We start from the raw sequence: 12,292 nt of genomic DNA, 5'->3' as shown, positions 1-12,292 counted from the left end.
AGTTCCATGTCTGGGGCGGAAACATGATTGTCAAGTCCCTAGGATGTGGTATGATTCTAGGAAATCTTGAATTTGGAGATAGGCCATTCTGTTGATAAGTTTCAGAAGGAAGGGGATCGTGGTTATAGGCCAGTAGTTGATGGGGATAGTTGAGTCTAGAGTCGGGGAGATCCAAGATTCCTTGAGGGCAGTAGGGTCAGTGCATGACACAAAGGAGGAGTTGATGATTGCCACGATTAGAAGAAGCATAGGTTTGGTGCAGTGTTTTAAGATTGAAGCTGGGCTGATGTCACCTTTGCATCAGGAGGGATTGAGCCCCTTGATAATGGTGGCCAGGTCATAGGGAGAGATGGGTTGGAATGTGAAGAGTGGTGTGTTTTTAGGTGTTATAACACTAAAAAAACAGAAGGTAAAGTAATTACCAAGTTATTCCTGTAGCTGAGTCCCTAGCCAAACAACTAAATAACCCTTTCTGTGAGTAATCTCGTACCAGTTGTGTCTAGGCCCTAGTTGGTGCTGCTGGGCCGGCTACAAGAGGTGTCGAGATAAAGTCCCTAAACTCTCTAAAACACTTTCCGAGTGTCTAGTAATTGCACACATATCTGGCGGTCGATACTTATGTCTTTAATTTTTCGCCCCCAAGATATTGGGCCTCATTACGAGTCCGGCGTTAACCGAGGCGGTAAAACCGCCTGGTTAACGCCGGACTCGTATTACCATTCCGCCTCCGTGATTCCCGGAATTACCGGGGCATCACAACCCCGGTTTTCCGGGAATCACGGAGGCGGAATGGTGTAAATCCCCATTCCCATTGAGTCCTATAGGACTCAATGGGAATCGGGATCATGGAAACACCGGCAGCATCTTGTAATGCTGCCGGTGTTTCCTCGTCCGCCTGCAGGCGGGCGGTGTTAAACCCGCCAGGTCAGACCTGGCGGGAACATCACCTCCCGCCTGCAGGGGTCAGGATCAGGCGGTCCGGAAACAACGGTGGCGGCGGGTTTACCGCCACCGTTATTTCTGGACCGCCACGGTCGTAATGAGGCCCATTGTGTGTCTTATCATAAAAACAAAAAAGCCGACACCAAGGCGACTGATTATATGGACAGTTGTCGATGGGAAGGATTTATTTTAAAAAACGTATTTCTCACCACCTAAGGATTTGTGTGGAAACAATACGTATGGATAACAGATATAATTTCTTTCTGTAAGTCCTCAGTATTCTTAGTGAGGAAATAGAGGTCTGGGTTATCCACCAGGCCTCTTTTTGCAGTCAACCGGTTTCAGTGGGATTCTTTAGTGGCCGCTTTCTTCAGGACGAATACTTTCTAATTTCTTGTATTCTTAACAATCTCTCCAGCACTGTGAGGTGTTGGAGGGTGTCTTCTAAAGTCCAAGACTGTCTTCTAAAGTCCAAGACTGGATAGGGTAAGTTATTCCTAGTCCTCTATGGAGGATTCCCAGTTTCAATAATGCGTTGTATGTCTTCAGTGGTATCCACTCTAGCGAGAATGCAGCTGATTCTTAAAGGGGATTTTGTTCTGTCCCTCTTTGTACCACTGTCCTCTATGTGCTGCTTTGTCCGCGTTCTAACTGCTATTCCGGTACTGTTTTTAGGTGTACCAGGTAGAGGCGGCAGTGGAGAGGTAGCTGTTGATGCTGGAACGCTTGGTGGTAGTTTTGGTTTGGAGCTGCATAATGTTTCCAGTGGAAGTATCTTGGACAATGCCATGCCAAGTATTGTGTTTTACTACTGAGGAAGGAGGAGCAATGGGAGTTTTTCGCGCAGCAGTACAAATAATCCTTGTGTAGTGGACGTGGCGTTGGCAATTCTGTTGTTATAATTGGTGGCTTTGGCTATGTGAAAACTGTGCTTGTATTTTGAGGTGATAATTGAGAAGGATGCTTTATTTATGGTGGTACGGTCCTTCTGCCAAGCGGCATCCACAACGTTTTTGTATGTGCATAGGGTACGCGGGTTGGCATTGAACCATGTGTTGTAGTGTTTAGCATTTTTGGCTTTAAAGGGTTTGAGGGGGGCCAGGAAGTTGATTGCGTTGCCTAGGACTGTGTTTTAGGGTTCCACCAAGAATGTGGCATCCTGGATGGCAGGCGTTGAGTGGCTGAGCAATGGGAGAATGTGCTCACTAGTGAGATTGTGAGAGTTGCATGCAAGAATAAGGGTTCTGGGGGGCCAATGTTAGCGCAGGTTATAGACAGTTTACTCGGGATAGGGATGGAGTGAGTAATTATGTGGTGATCTGACCACGGGCAGGGGATGTTTGAGTGGATGGACATGTTACAACAATGATCCAGCAGCCAGTCAAGAGTGCGTCCTTGGACATGCGTGGCGTTAAGAATGTAGTGGATGCAGCATAAGGCAGAGGTTGATTTGGTCAGGGCAGAGGCTTCTGTGTCGGCTGGATCTTTAAAGCCAAGATTAGTGAATGAGCTGGGTGGTGGACTTGAGATTGGAGGATATGAGTTGGGAGAGGTCACCCTCGAATGATAGGATTGGGCATGGTGGGTGATTGATAAGGTGCACGTTGATTGTTGTGTTGGGCGAGCATTTGAGTTCGACTGATATGGATTCGCAGTTAGGGACCTTGGGGGTGCTAATGTGGTAGAGAGGGAGACTATCCTTGTAGATAAAGTCTACTCCTCCACCTTTTTTTCCTTTTTCTGTCACAGCTTAGGATGTTGTAGCCTGTAGGGACCCAATGGAAAGTGTGGGGCAAGCTGTCGGGGTCAACCCTGTTTCTGTGATGGCTAGGATGTCAGGTTTGTTCCTGGTGATGCGGTCCAGGATGTCAGGCACATGGGCCACTAAGGATTTAGCGTTGAGCATGATGCATCTGAGTGGTACTGCTAGTTATCAGTTACCTTTGGCATGAATGCTGGTGTCTTGTGAAACTAGATATGCTGTAGTGGAGGGTAAGTTGATGGTGGTGGTACGGAGGCAGAGGTTTGCGTTCTGAATATCACTTGTAAGTGGTAGTGATTCTGGTATGGGCAGATAGCCGGTGCGAGTTGTCAGCTACACAAAGCGTTCCAGAAGTGGGTGTAGCCTGAAAGTGAAGGTGGCAGTGGTGCCACCATGTCTAGCTGTTTTTGGTGCGCTTTGGGCAGAGTCAAGTTTCAGGGGGAGCAGGCAATTGTTGGATGTATTGTGTGGCACTCTTGCATGTGCTTTTTCAAGCGTGGAGCAGTATATACAATCATTGGCAAGTAGTGGCACTGCACATGGTATGGATGTCAAGGCTTGCGTTTGGATTGAAGGTGGGTGGGGGTAGGTTGTCTTAATGGGTGCAGCTGGGTGTAGGTGAGAGCTGCATGATAGGCTGGGTCCAAGCTTCCAGCGTTGAGTTTACCATGTGTTCATCAGTACAGTTGCACACCTTGTTTGTGCAGGCAAGGGAATCTTCTAGTGCATTTGGCTCACAAGGCGATGGTGGGATTGAGTGCCCTGGGCTGAGTGGAGGGAGAGGCTTGGGCATGGTAAAGGGATTTTTAATTGCACAGTCAAGGCGGATACTGTGGCAGCCTGCATCTGGCAATGCATATGACATAATTGTCGCACTGGCACATTGAAGGTGATCCAGGTAATATTTGCCAATGGTGCATGGGCTGCTGAGGGTACAGCATACTGGTAAGGGATGTACTGGTTGGGAAGCCCTGTGATCCTTAACATTTGGCAATGACCATGTGGTATTGGTGGATGAAGTTTAGCTTACAGCAGGCTCGCATTGAAATCTTAAAAGTACAGGCATTGGGTGGAGCAGGGGCAGGCTCATAGTAGTATCTGAGGAATCTTGGCTCACAGCAGGCTGGCATTGCAATGTTAAAGGTGCGGACATCAGGCGGAGCGGGGGCAGGAAACGCTTGTGCTGGGTAATGGGATGTGAGGTGCACATGCGATGCATGCAGAGCGGCGACAGAAATCTGCTAAAGCATTCGTTATGACTGTTGCAGTAGCACTCTGCATGGGTCCAGGCTTACCTTTCCCATTGGAGAACTGAATGCAGAGGTGGTTTCATAGCATTTTTATCAAGTGTGAGGTGGCATTGTGGCGGATATGGCAGAGATCGGCAGAGACCGCCACCAAACGCCTTACACTCGGGTCTTGAGTGCAAGCTGGCTGTGCCTTCCTTCTTGGCATGCTGGGATGGGATCAGCTTGATGCTGGCCAATTAGCTTGTAACAAGCCCACATAGGGCTTGGAGCTCAACATAACCTCCCTCACGGGGGCGGCAATCTTTTGGTAGATAATAGGGACTCCGGTCCCAATGGTGGTGTGACAAAGTCAATGCAGGGTTCCCAGCTGGAGAGGGGGCCCTGTGTGCCTGAATGACCGGCAGAGACCTCCAGCAAAGGTCTTATGCTCAAGCCTTGAGTGCAGGCCGGCTTAACATCCATAATGATACTATCTAGCTATAATATAGCATAAGTTGGATAATGGTTTGATTACCTGGGCATGTGATACCAGAGCCTGGCAAATGCCTAATATCAATACAAAAGGCAAAACGGTTAGCTTTGTCAATGCTTGTTTTAACAGGACTTCAAGGCAAGGTACAGATATCAATCAAGTAGATAAATGCACACTTTGTTAAGACATTTTTATTACACAAGTAGCACATTCAAAGCAGCAATTAAGGCATTCACTTTCAGCATACCGATTAGAAAGCACTGGGAGGCAAATGTTTGATGCTACTTGATATGATATGATATTTTTTTTGTAACGCGCCTATACACAAGTGTTTCAAAGTGCGACGAGGCAGGGAGCCGGGACAAAGGGAAGACAGACAACGATCTTACTAGGCCAGGTGTCATTCAGATCGCGCAAGTGCATGGGCAGAGGGGAAGGGAAAGTGCAAGGGGAAAGGGAGAGGGGAAAGTGCAGTACAGGAGTAGTAGAATAACAGGATAAATAATAAGGGCCAGCTGGTGGCAAGTGCAGGGTAAGTGCAGACAAGTGCTGGGAAGGGGGGCTGTAGGGATACAGAGACAGTCCTGAAGTGCAGGGGTTGCCAAGGGAGGCAGTGCAAGGGGAGAGTGGCTGGGTCAGGGACCGAGATCGGTGAGTGTGGCTCAGTTGCAGATTCAGTGCAGTTTAAGTCAGGAATTTAGCAGAGGAGAGGGGGAGAGAAAGCCAAAGCAAAGAGGAAGGTTTTGAGGTGCTTCCGGAACTGGAGATGGTTCTCCTCAAGTTTCAGGGAGGCAGGAAGGCTGTTCCAGAGGGAGGCCCCTGCCGCGGAGAGGGATCTACCCCCAACTCGTTGCTTGGAGAAGCTGCTGACCCTGAGGGAGTTGGAGGCGGATGAGCGAAGAGCTTGAGAAGGAAGATATTTAGGAAGAGAGAGCTGAAGGTATTTTGACCAGAGGCCCCAGAAGGCCTTGTGGACAATGCAGAGGGTTTTGAACTTAATCCTCGCAGACACTGGGAGCAAGTGCAGAGATTTCAGTCCTGGAGAGATACAGTCCCTGGGCTTGAGGCCAAGGACAAGTCTCGCAGTCCTGTTCTGGAGGAGTTGCAGAGGGCAGAGAGTAGAGGCAGGAAGATTTAGATAGAGGCTGTTACAGTACTCCAGCTTAGAGAGAACCAGGGCTCTGGAGACAGTGAGCTTCTGAATAGGAAAGGAAGAATACCTCTGAGGAGGTGCAGCTGGTATTGTGATTTCTTAGAGACGTCAGATATGTGATGAGAGAAGGAGAGTTTGGAGTCGAAGATGACCCCGAGGTTTTTTGCCTTGCAGGTAGGAGCAGGAAGAGGGCCAAGAGAGGCCAGCCAGAGAGCTGCAGGGAAGGAGGGAGTGGGTGTGCCGATGAGTAGAATATCAGTCTTACTGGCATTAAGGCATTAAGGCAGAGGTCATTGGCGGCCCACCATTCCTGGATAGCAGACAGACAGTCAGAGATGAGTGAAGGAGCGGAGGAGGCCGGGGGTAGCCTGAAAATGAGCTGGGTATCATCCGCATCGCACTGAAAGTTGGGGCAGAGAGCAGCGATGCGGTGGGCAAGGAGTGCCAGATATTGGTTGAACAGCCAGGGAGAGAGGTTAGATCCCTGGGGGACACCACATGTAGAGAAGAAGATGTCAGAGAGGAAGGACCCCAGTTGGACCTGGGAGGGTCGATTGGAGAGGAAAGAGGTCAGCCACGCCAGAGCCTGACCAGTGATACCCAGGTTATCACGGAGATGGTTGAGCAGGATGGCATGGTTGACAGTATCAAAGGCAGAAGAGAGATCGAGCAAAATGAGAACACACAGAGTGTTAGAATCAAGGTTGGAGAGCAGGTCTTCACGGATGTTCAGGAGAGCAGTTTACGTGCTTCTGGCAGCTCTGAAGCCAGACTGAGGGTCATGAAGACAATCAACAGATTCAGCATGGAGATTAAGCAGGGAGATGGCCAGTTTCTCCAGGAGCTTGCCCTGGAAGGGAGTGATGGAGATTGGGCGATAGTTAGCCGGACAGGAGGGGTCAGAAGAGGGTTTCATAAGAAGAGGGTGCACAGGGAGTGCTTCAGGGGGGATGGGAAGGCTCCAGAGGCGAAGGAGTGATTGCAGAAGTCAGCCAGGGCAGGGGCCAGGGAGTCGATGTGGTCCTTGATAGTTTTGGAGGAACAGGGGTGAACCTGTTTTGACAATACTTTCATAGATCGGACTTGTCTGGAAACCTCGTCAGCAAAGAAAAGGGGAAAGGCAGAGAAGGAGGGAGGAGGGGTGGCTGCAGCAGACCCAGAGGAAAAGCAGGGAATAAAGGGAGGGAGGTGTTAGGAGGAGAGTGAGGACAGGATGTCCTGAGTTTTTGAAATGAAGTGAGAGGCCAGTGCCGTGCAGAGTTCAGCCGAGTTATTAGATGCCGCAGAGATGCGGGCTTGGATAAGGGCTCTCTTCTTGGTGAGAACGGAGAGCCGGTATTGCCTTTGGAGCAGGCGGCAGGACAGTTTGTCAGAGGATGAACATGAAGCACGCCATTTCCTCTCTGCCACCTTGCACTTGCGTTTTAGGGTGACGAGATCCGAGTCATTCCAGGAGTTACATTTGGCTTTGGGCTTTAGGCGGATTCTCATGACAGGGGCACGGATATCAAGAGTATCAGTTACAGAGTGGAGAGGGCTGTGTCAGGGTTGGAGTCAGCCGAAGGGGGAGGGGGATGAAAAGGTGGTGGCAAAAGCCTCAACTGACACGCGCTTCATGGGTCGGATGACCGAGAAGGAGGGTGGCAGTGATGAAGGTGGCTTTGCCTGAGGGGTAGGGAGGGGGAGGTGGGAGGATAGGAGAAAGTGATCACTGCAGGAGAGGGGAGTGGAGAGAGGGACAGAGAGGGGAAGGTCAGAAGAGATCAGGGCATCAAGAGTGTGCCCTGCAGAATGAGTTGGCCCAGACAGGAGAATAGAGAGTGAGAGAAAGTCGCAGAGATCACAAAAGTGTCCAGAGGGGGGACAGGAGGCATCCAGGTGGATGTTGAAGTCTCCAAGAAAGAGGAGTTGAATGGTTGAGGACAGGAGTGAAGAGGAGAGGTCCGCCCACTCGGAGAGGAAGGAGGAAATTTGCCCAGGTCGCCTTCATGAAAGAGCTAGCACAAGGACATCCCAGGAGTATGTGTTTTGGGTGGGCAGGGGCAGGCAATGGATGCAAATTGCCATGGGAATCAGCAAGGCCATCAGCAGTCAATTTGGTAGAATAATAATCAAACAGCATTCACAGTCTATGTGACCCTCCCCACATATCATCTCCCTGCTAGCATTACTCAAATGCAATAGTTTCAGCTTATCCGTGGCACTTAAGCACCACTAATTAGCCAAACGTATAAAATACTTGTTGACAATAAATAAAGACAAGTTCGTCTTATTATCAAGCAATATTTGAATAACAGCATCCTATATACCAGTTGGAAGGAAGGAAACTAGACTTGTTCATGCCACTATAACTCAGTGTTTTCCACCTCTCAACATCTCTGCCTTATAAATGAAAATCTGTTGAAATGTGCATGTGTATTCTGGGGTAGTTCACGATTCCTTGGCCTTGTCTGGTCTATAGAGACCCACATGTTTGAGTGAAATAGTATACAGGATCACATATTTTAAAATATTTAACATCCAAATACATATTTGAGTGGCATTTGTGCGGTTCGCAAACCAAGCAGCTATGGCTGATTCTCCAAAAGAAAACTGCGTTTGCAAATGCCCCTGTACACATGGTTGGTTCCACGTACATCTCCATAAAGTCGATATTTGGGGCGGTAGGGAGGAATCACTATGCATCCTAAAGTGCTGTCCTTCGTAACAAAGTTAAATGGCCTGCGATGGCTTCCACAGAGGCCCAATTACACATGCCTGGCCTGCAAGTTTGTTTGGTGCAAGTGAATGTGCATAGCAGACAGTGCTCTTTTCGTACCATATGTAAAGATCATGGAGGCAGAATGTGTGAATAAATAGCTCCCTTTCCACCTCCGAAAAAAAACAGAAATGTAAAATATATTTTGCATGTTACCAGCCTTTTAAGGCCATCTTGTGTAATGCAAACCCTTAACCAAAATAAGCGGTGGTGGACTGATTCCAGCCTCTTTCTCTCTTGGCAGACATCAATGTATAAAGTGCACTACTAAGAGCCGAAGAAACATTACAACAATCATAGGATTAACATCAAGTAACAGCATGAACACCTACAGCAAGGAGGAATAGTTGGCTGGGTCTTTAGGAGCCGTTTAGTGAATTCCGGGCTTCGAGTAAACCAACAATGTATTCGGTCATCATATTTATATTTCATGACATAAAACCACATGCAACCTTACACAATCTTTTGGGAATGTGGGCAACAATTGCAAATAATGTCTTTTAACACGTTTGCTTTTGTGTAATGCAGTTATCACATACTAGCACTACTAGCACTTGACACCTACTAGCGCTTGACACCTGATGGATGCACTTACCCTTGCACTTTTATTTATTTATGTATTGTTTTTATTTATCTTACTGTTATCCTATGTACTGCACTATCCCCTCCCCTTTCCCTCTGCACTTTTCCCCTTCCTCCCTCCCCTGCACTTGCGCGATCTCAATGTCACCTGGCCTAGTAGGATCATTGTCTTGTCTTCCCTCTCTCCCCTCCCAGGCCTCGTCGCACCTTGAAACACTTGTGTATAGGTCCGTTATAAATGCCATATCATATCATATCATATCATATCATATCATATCATCTCACATGATTGGGCTCTGCCAGTGATGATATGCCTACTGCGTTCTTAAGGCTCTCTCCCATCTCCCATATTCAGTTCCATGAATTGTATCCTAAATTGAACTCTCCAATACACAAATGCTCTCAGGTCTAGAACACAAGCACCCTGTCCGTGAACCTACTCATGTTGTCCTTGAAATGTCACTAGTTTATTATTCTGATTTCAATAATGATGAAGATGGCAAGGGAACTTTAACCCTAACTCGCACCACCACCATGCACTGCCAAGACTAACACCCAGGACATCAAAGATGGCATCACAAATGTCAAAAAAATTAGACTCCATCTACTTTACATTTCTCAGTAAAGTACATAGAGTCAATAATATTTTCCAACATTTCCATTAGCATGTTGTGTTATGCTAATGGAAATATTGTGGCGTACATCCCTCGTTCTAGGGACTGGAACAGAGGTTACCAGCCCGGCAGCCCAAGTTATCAGCCCAAGCAAAGCAAGGGTGGATAACAAGGTCTCCGGACCATTATACCCCCATTCCAGCCCCTGCAATGGGGGATGAAGGCCATTAGCACCCAGGTTCCCAAAGCGGAAACCCGGGGTGCTAATAACAATACATTTTTCTTCCTACACGGGGATGCCTGTGGCCAAGATGGCCACCATGGAAAGGGAAGGCGGGGTTCCATACAGGGCCCCTCTTCGCTTTCCATGTCAGCCTGCAGAAGGCGAAGAGAAAACCCTATGACCATATTACCACAAGCACATTTGTCTTCCCTTTCAAAGCTATCCCACTTTCAAATAACTTTACCACAAAGCCGGTCCCAGGTGGACATGGCCACTTTAATTCCAAGTTGGCCCCTCATGGTCATGGCCAGTAGCCAGATTGGCCGAATCATGACCTTATTCCATGGCCCAGACAATGTGGCCACTGCCCATGGCCACAGGCTACACCTCAGTCACCAAAGGTATATCACTATTTTTTGTACCTACATTATGACACTAGTCAAAAAATGAAACACGGGCAGATTTGCAAAACCATGATTTAAGGTCTTTGCCAATGCTCCTTACACACGTTTCCTTGAAATCCACCCATGTTTTATTTTTTCAAAAGTGTCAAATGTATGCACATACAATAGTCATATTACTTAGTCCCCACTTGACAAAATCCATACAGACTTTACAAAAACGTTTATATCTAGATCTAAAATCTTTTTGCAAACCTTTGTGTAGATTCGTCAAATTGCACGATATTTATAAGCCTTAACAATATTTTCGGATGCCCCCTCTAATTTTGCCCCCTCTTGACAGAATCCCACCAGAATATGCAAAAACATTTATATCTAGATCAATAATCTTTTTGCAAACCTTTGTGTAAATTCGTCAAATGGCACCAAATGTATAAGCCTTTACAACATTTTGGGAAACCCCTCTAATTTTGCCCCCTCTTAACATAATCCCAACAATCTTTGCAAAAACATTTATATCTAGATCAATAATCGTTTTGCAAACCTTTGTGTAGCTCCGTCAAATGGCACCAAATGTATAAGCCTTTACAATATTTTGGGACATCCCTCTAATTTTGCCCCCTCTTGACAAAATCCCATCAAACTTCGCAAATACATTTATATATAGATCCATTATCAGTTTGCCAACTTAAGTGCAGATTTGTCAAATGTCACCTCATTTATAAGCCTTTATATTATTGTGGGACCCCCCCCTCTAATTGTGTCCGCTCTTGACAGAATCAAACCAAACATTGCAAACCCATTTGGAATCAGGTCAAGAATATAATTGCAAGTTTGTACATGCAGTTTCATTAAGGGGCGTCAAACTTATAAGCAATACAAGAACTGCTTTTCACCAACCCTGTAATACAGAGGTGTCTGCGAAGTTCACAGGACTGCTTGCTGACTTTTACGGTGAAAAACACCAGTTTTTTGCTTCTTGTAGCCATATCCCATCCCATCCTCATCACCCCTCACCTCCCCAGAGATTATTTGATAAGTTTGACAAGTGCAATGTTGTGTTTTTAATATGTTTTTTACCGCAATGTCTATGGACACTGGGCGCTGTCCGCGAATCCAAGATGGCGGCTGTTTCCAAAAGTCTGACGCACTTCACGCTTTTCACCATCCAATCAGTGGGCACGTCCCATGATCGGTGGACACCACGTTGCCTTCTAAGCCAATCGGAGCCCTGACCGCGGACCGAACAGGGAAATGGGTCCGCTGACCGAACCCAGATAGCACAAATTGTTTTGGACCTACTTTCTGGTTGTTTTGAAAAAAAAGTCTGGACAGATTTCCACTAAATTTACAAAGGCACGCTTTGAGGACCAAGCCGTTGCTCCTGCTGCAAATTTGGTGAAAATCCATCCAGCGGTTTGAGATGTAGCATGAGCACATTTTTTCTGCATTCAGTCAATGGAGAAAAAAAAATGTTGGGACCCGCCTATAACCTTTCACCCCCTTGACAAAACATCACCAAACTTTGCAAAAAATTCAGAGCGGGCCATAGACTTTTTCTGCAAAGTTCAATGAGGATTCATCGAGGGGGAGCGAAGTTATAAGCCGGCCAAAAAGAGGTCTTCCTATGGAATTAGAAACGTAACCATATCAACACGGCCGCTACCGTGGGCCGTGTAGTGTCAGTATTTATAAATCTCATATCAATATATACACTTTTCATCATTTTGTCTGAATTTCAGTTTGAAATGAGTTAAGATCAGCTTGAAGCTGATTTAAACGTCATGGGAAGAATTACCACTTTAAGACATAATTTACCTTTTGTTACTTTAATGGCTTCTTTAATTGTAGACTAACACTGACCTACCAACACTTGCAACCCATAGGACCAAGTCGCAATAACAGTAAAAGGTTTTGATGGAAATTCAGTGAAATTCCCACCGTATTACCCCTAAATTCAGAATGAGGCCCAATATCTTTAAAATAGGTGTTTGCTTTTTTTATGGGTATTATTTTCAGCTGAATGTAAAGTCTTTATTTTGCTTTTTTGTTTGAATATAACATACCACCAGTAATCCATTAATCTGGGAAAGGGGCCCTTCATTTACTTTGAAAAAACTCTGGCACGGGACATA

At 46.7% G+C, this 12,292-nt stretch overlaps 1 protein-coding gene across 2 annotated transcripts in view; it reads right to left on the bottom strand.

Annotated features, from left to right (window-relative positions):
- TRPC4 (transient receptor potential cation channel subfamily C member 4) overlaps positions 1-12,292 on the bottom strand; it is a 1,757,650-nt gene that overhangs the window by 1,690,666 nt on the left and 54,692 nt on the right. The window lies entirely within an intron of this gene.

The sequence above is a fragment of the Ambystoma mexicanum genome, chromosome 7q, assembly GCF_040938575.1.
Source record: "Ambystoma mexicanum isolate Mex_15411 chromosome 7q, UKY_AmexF1_1, whole genome shotgun sequence".
NCBI lineage: Eukaryota > Metazoa > Chordata > Amphibia > Caudata > Ambystomatidae > Ambystoma > Ambystoma mexicanum.
This window is presented reverse-complemented; position numbering and strand designations above follow the sequence as displayed.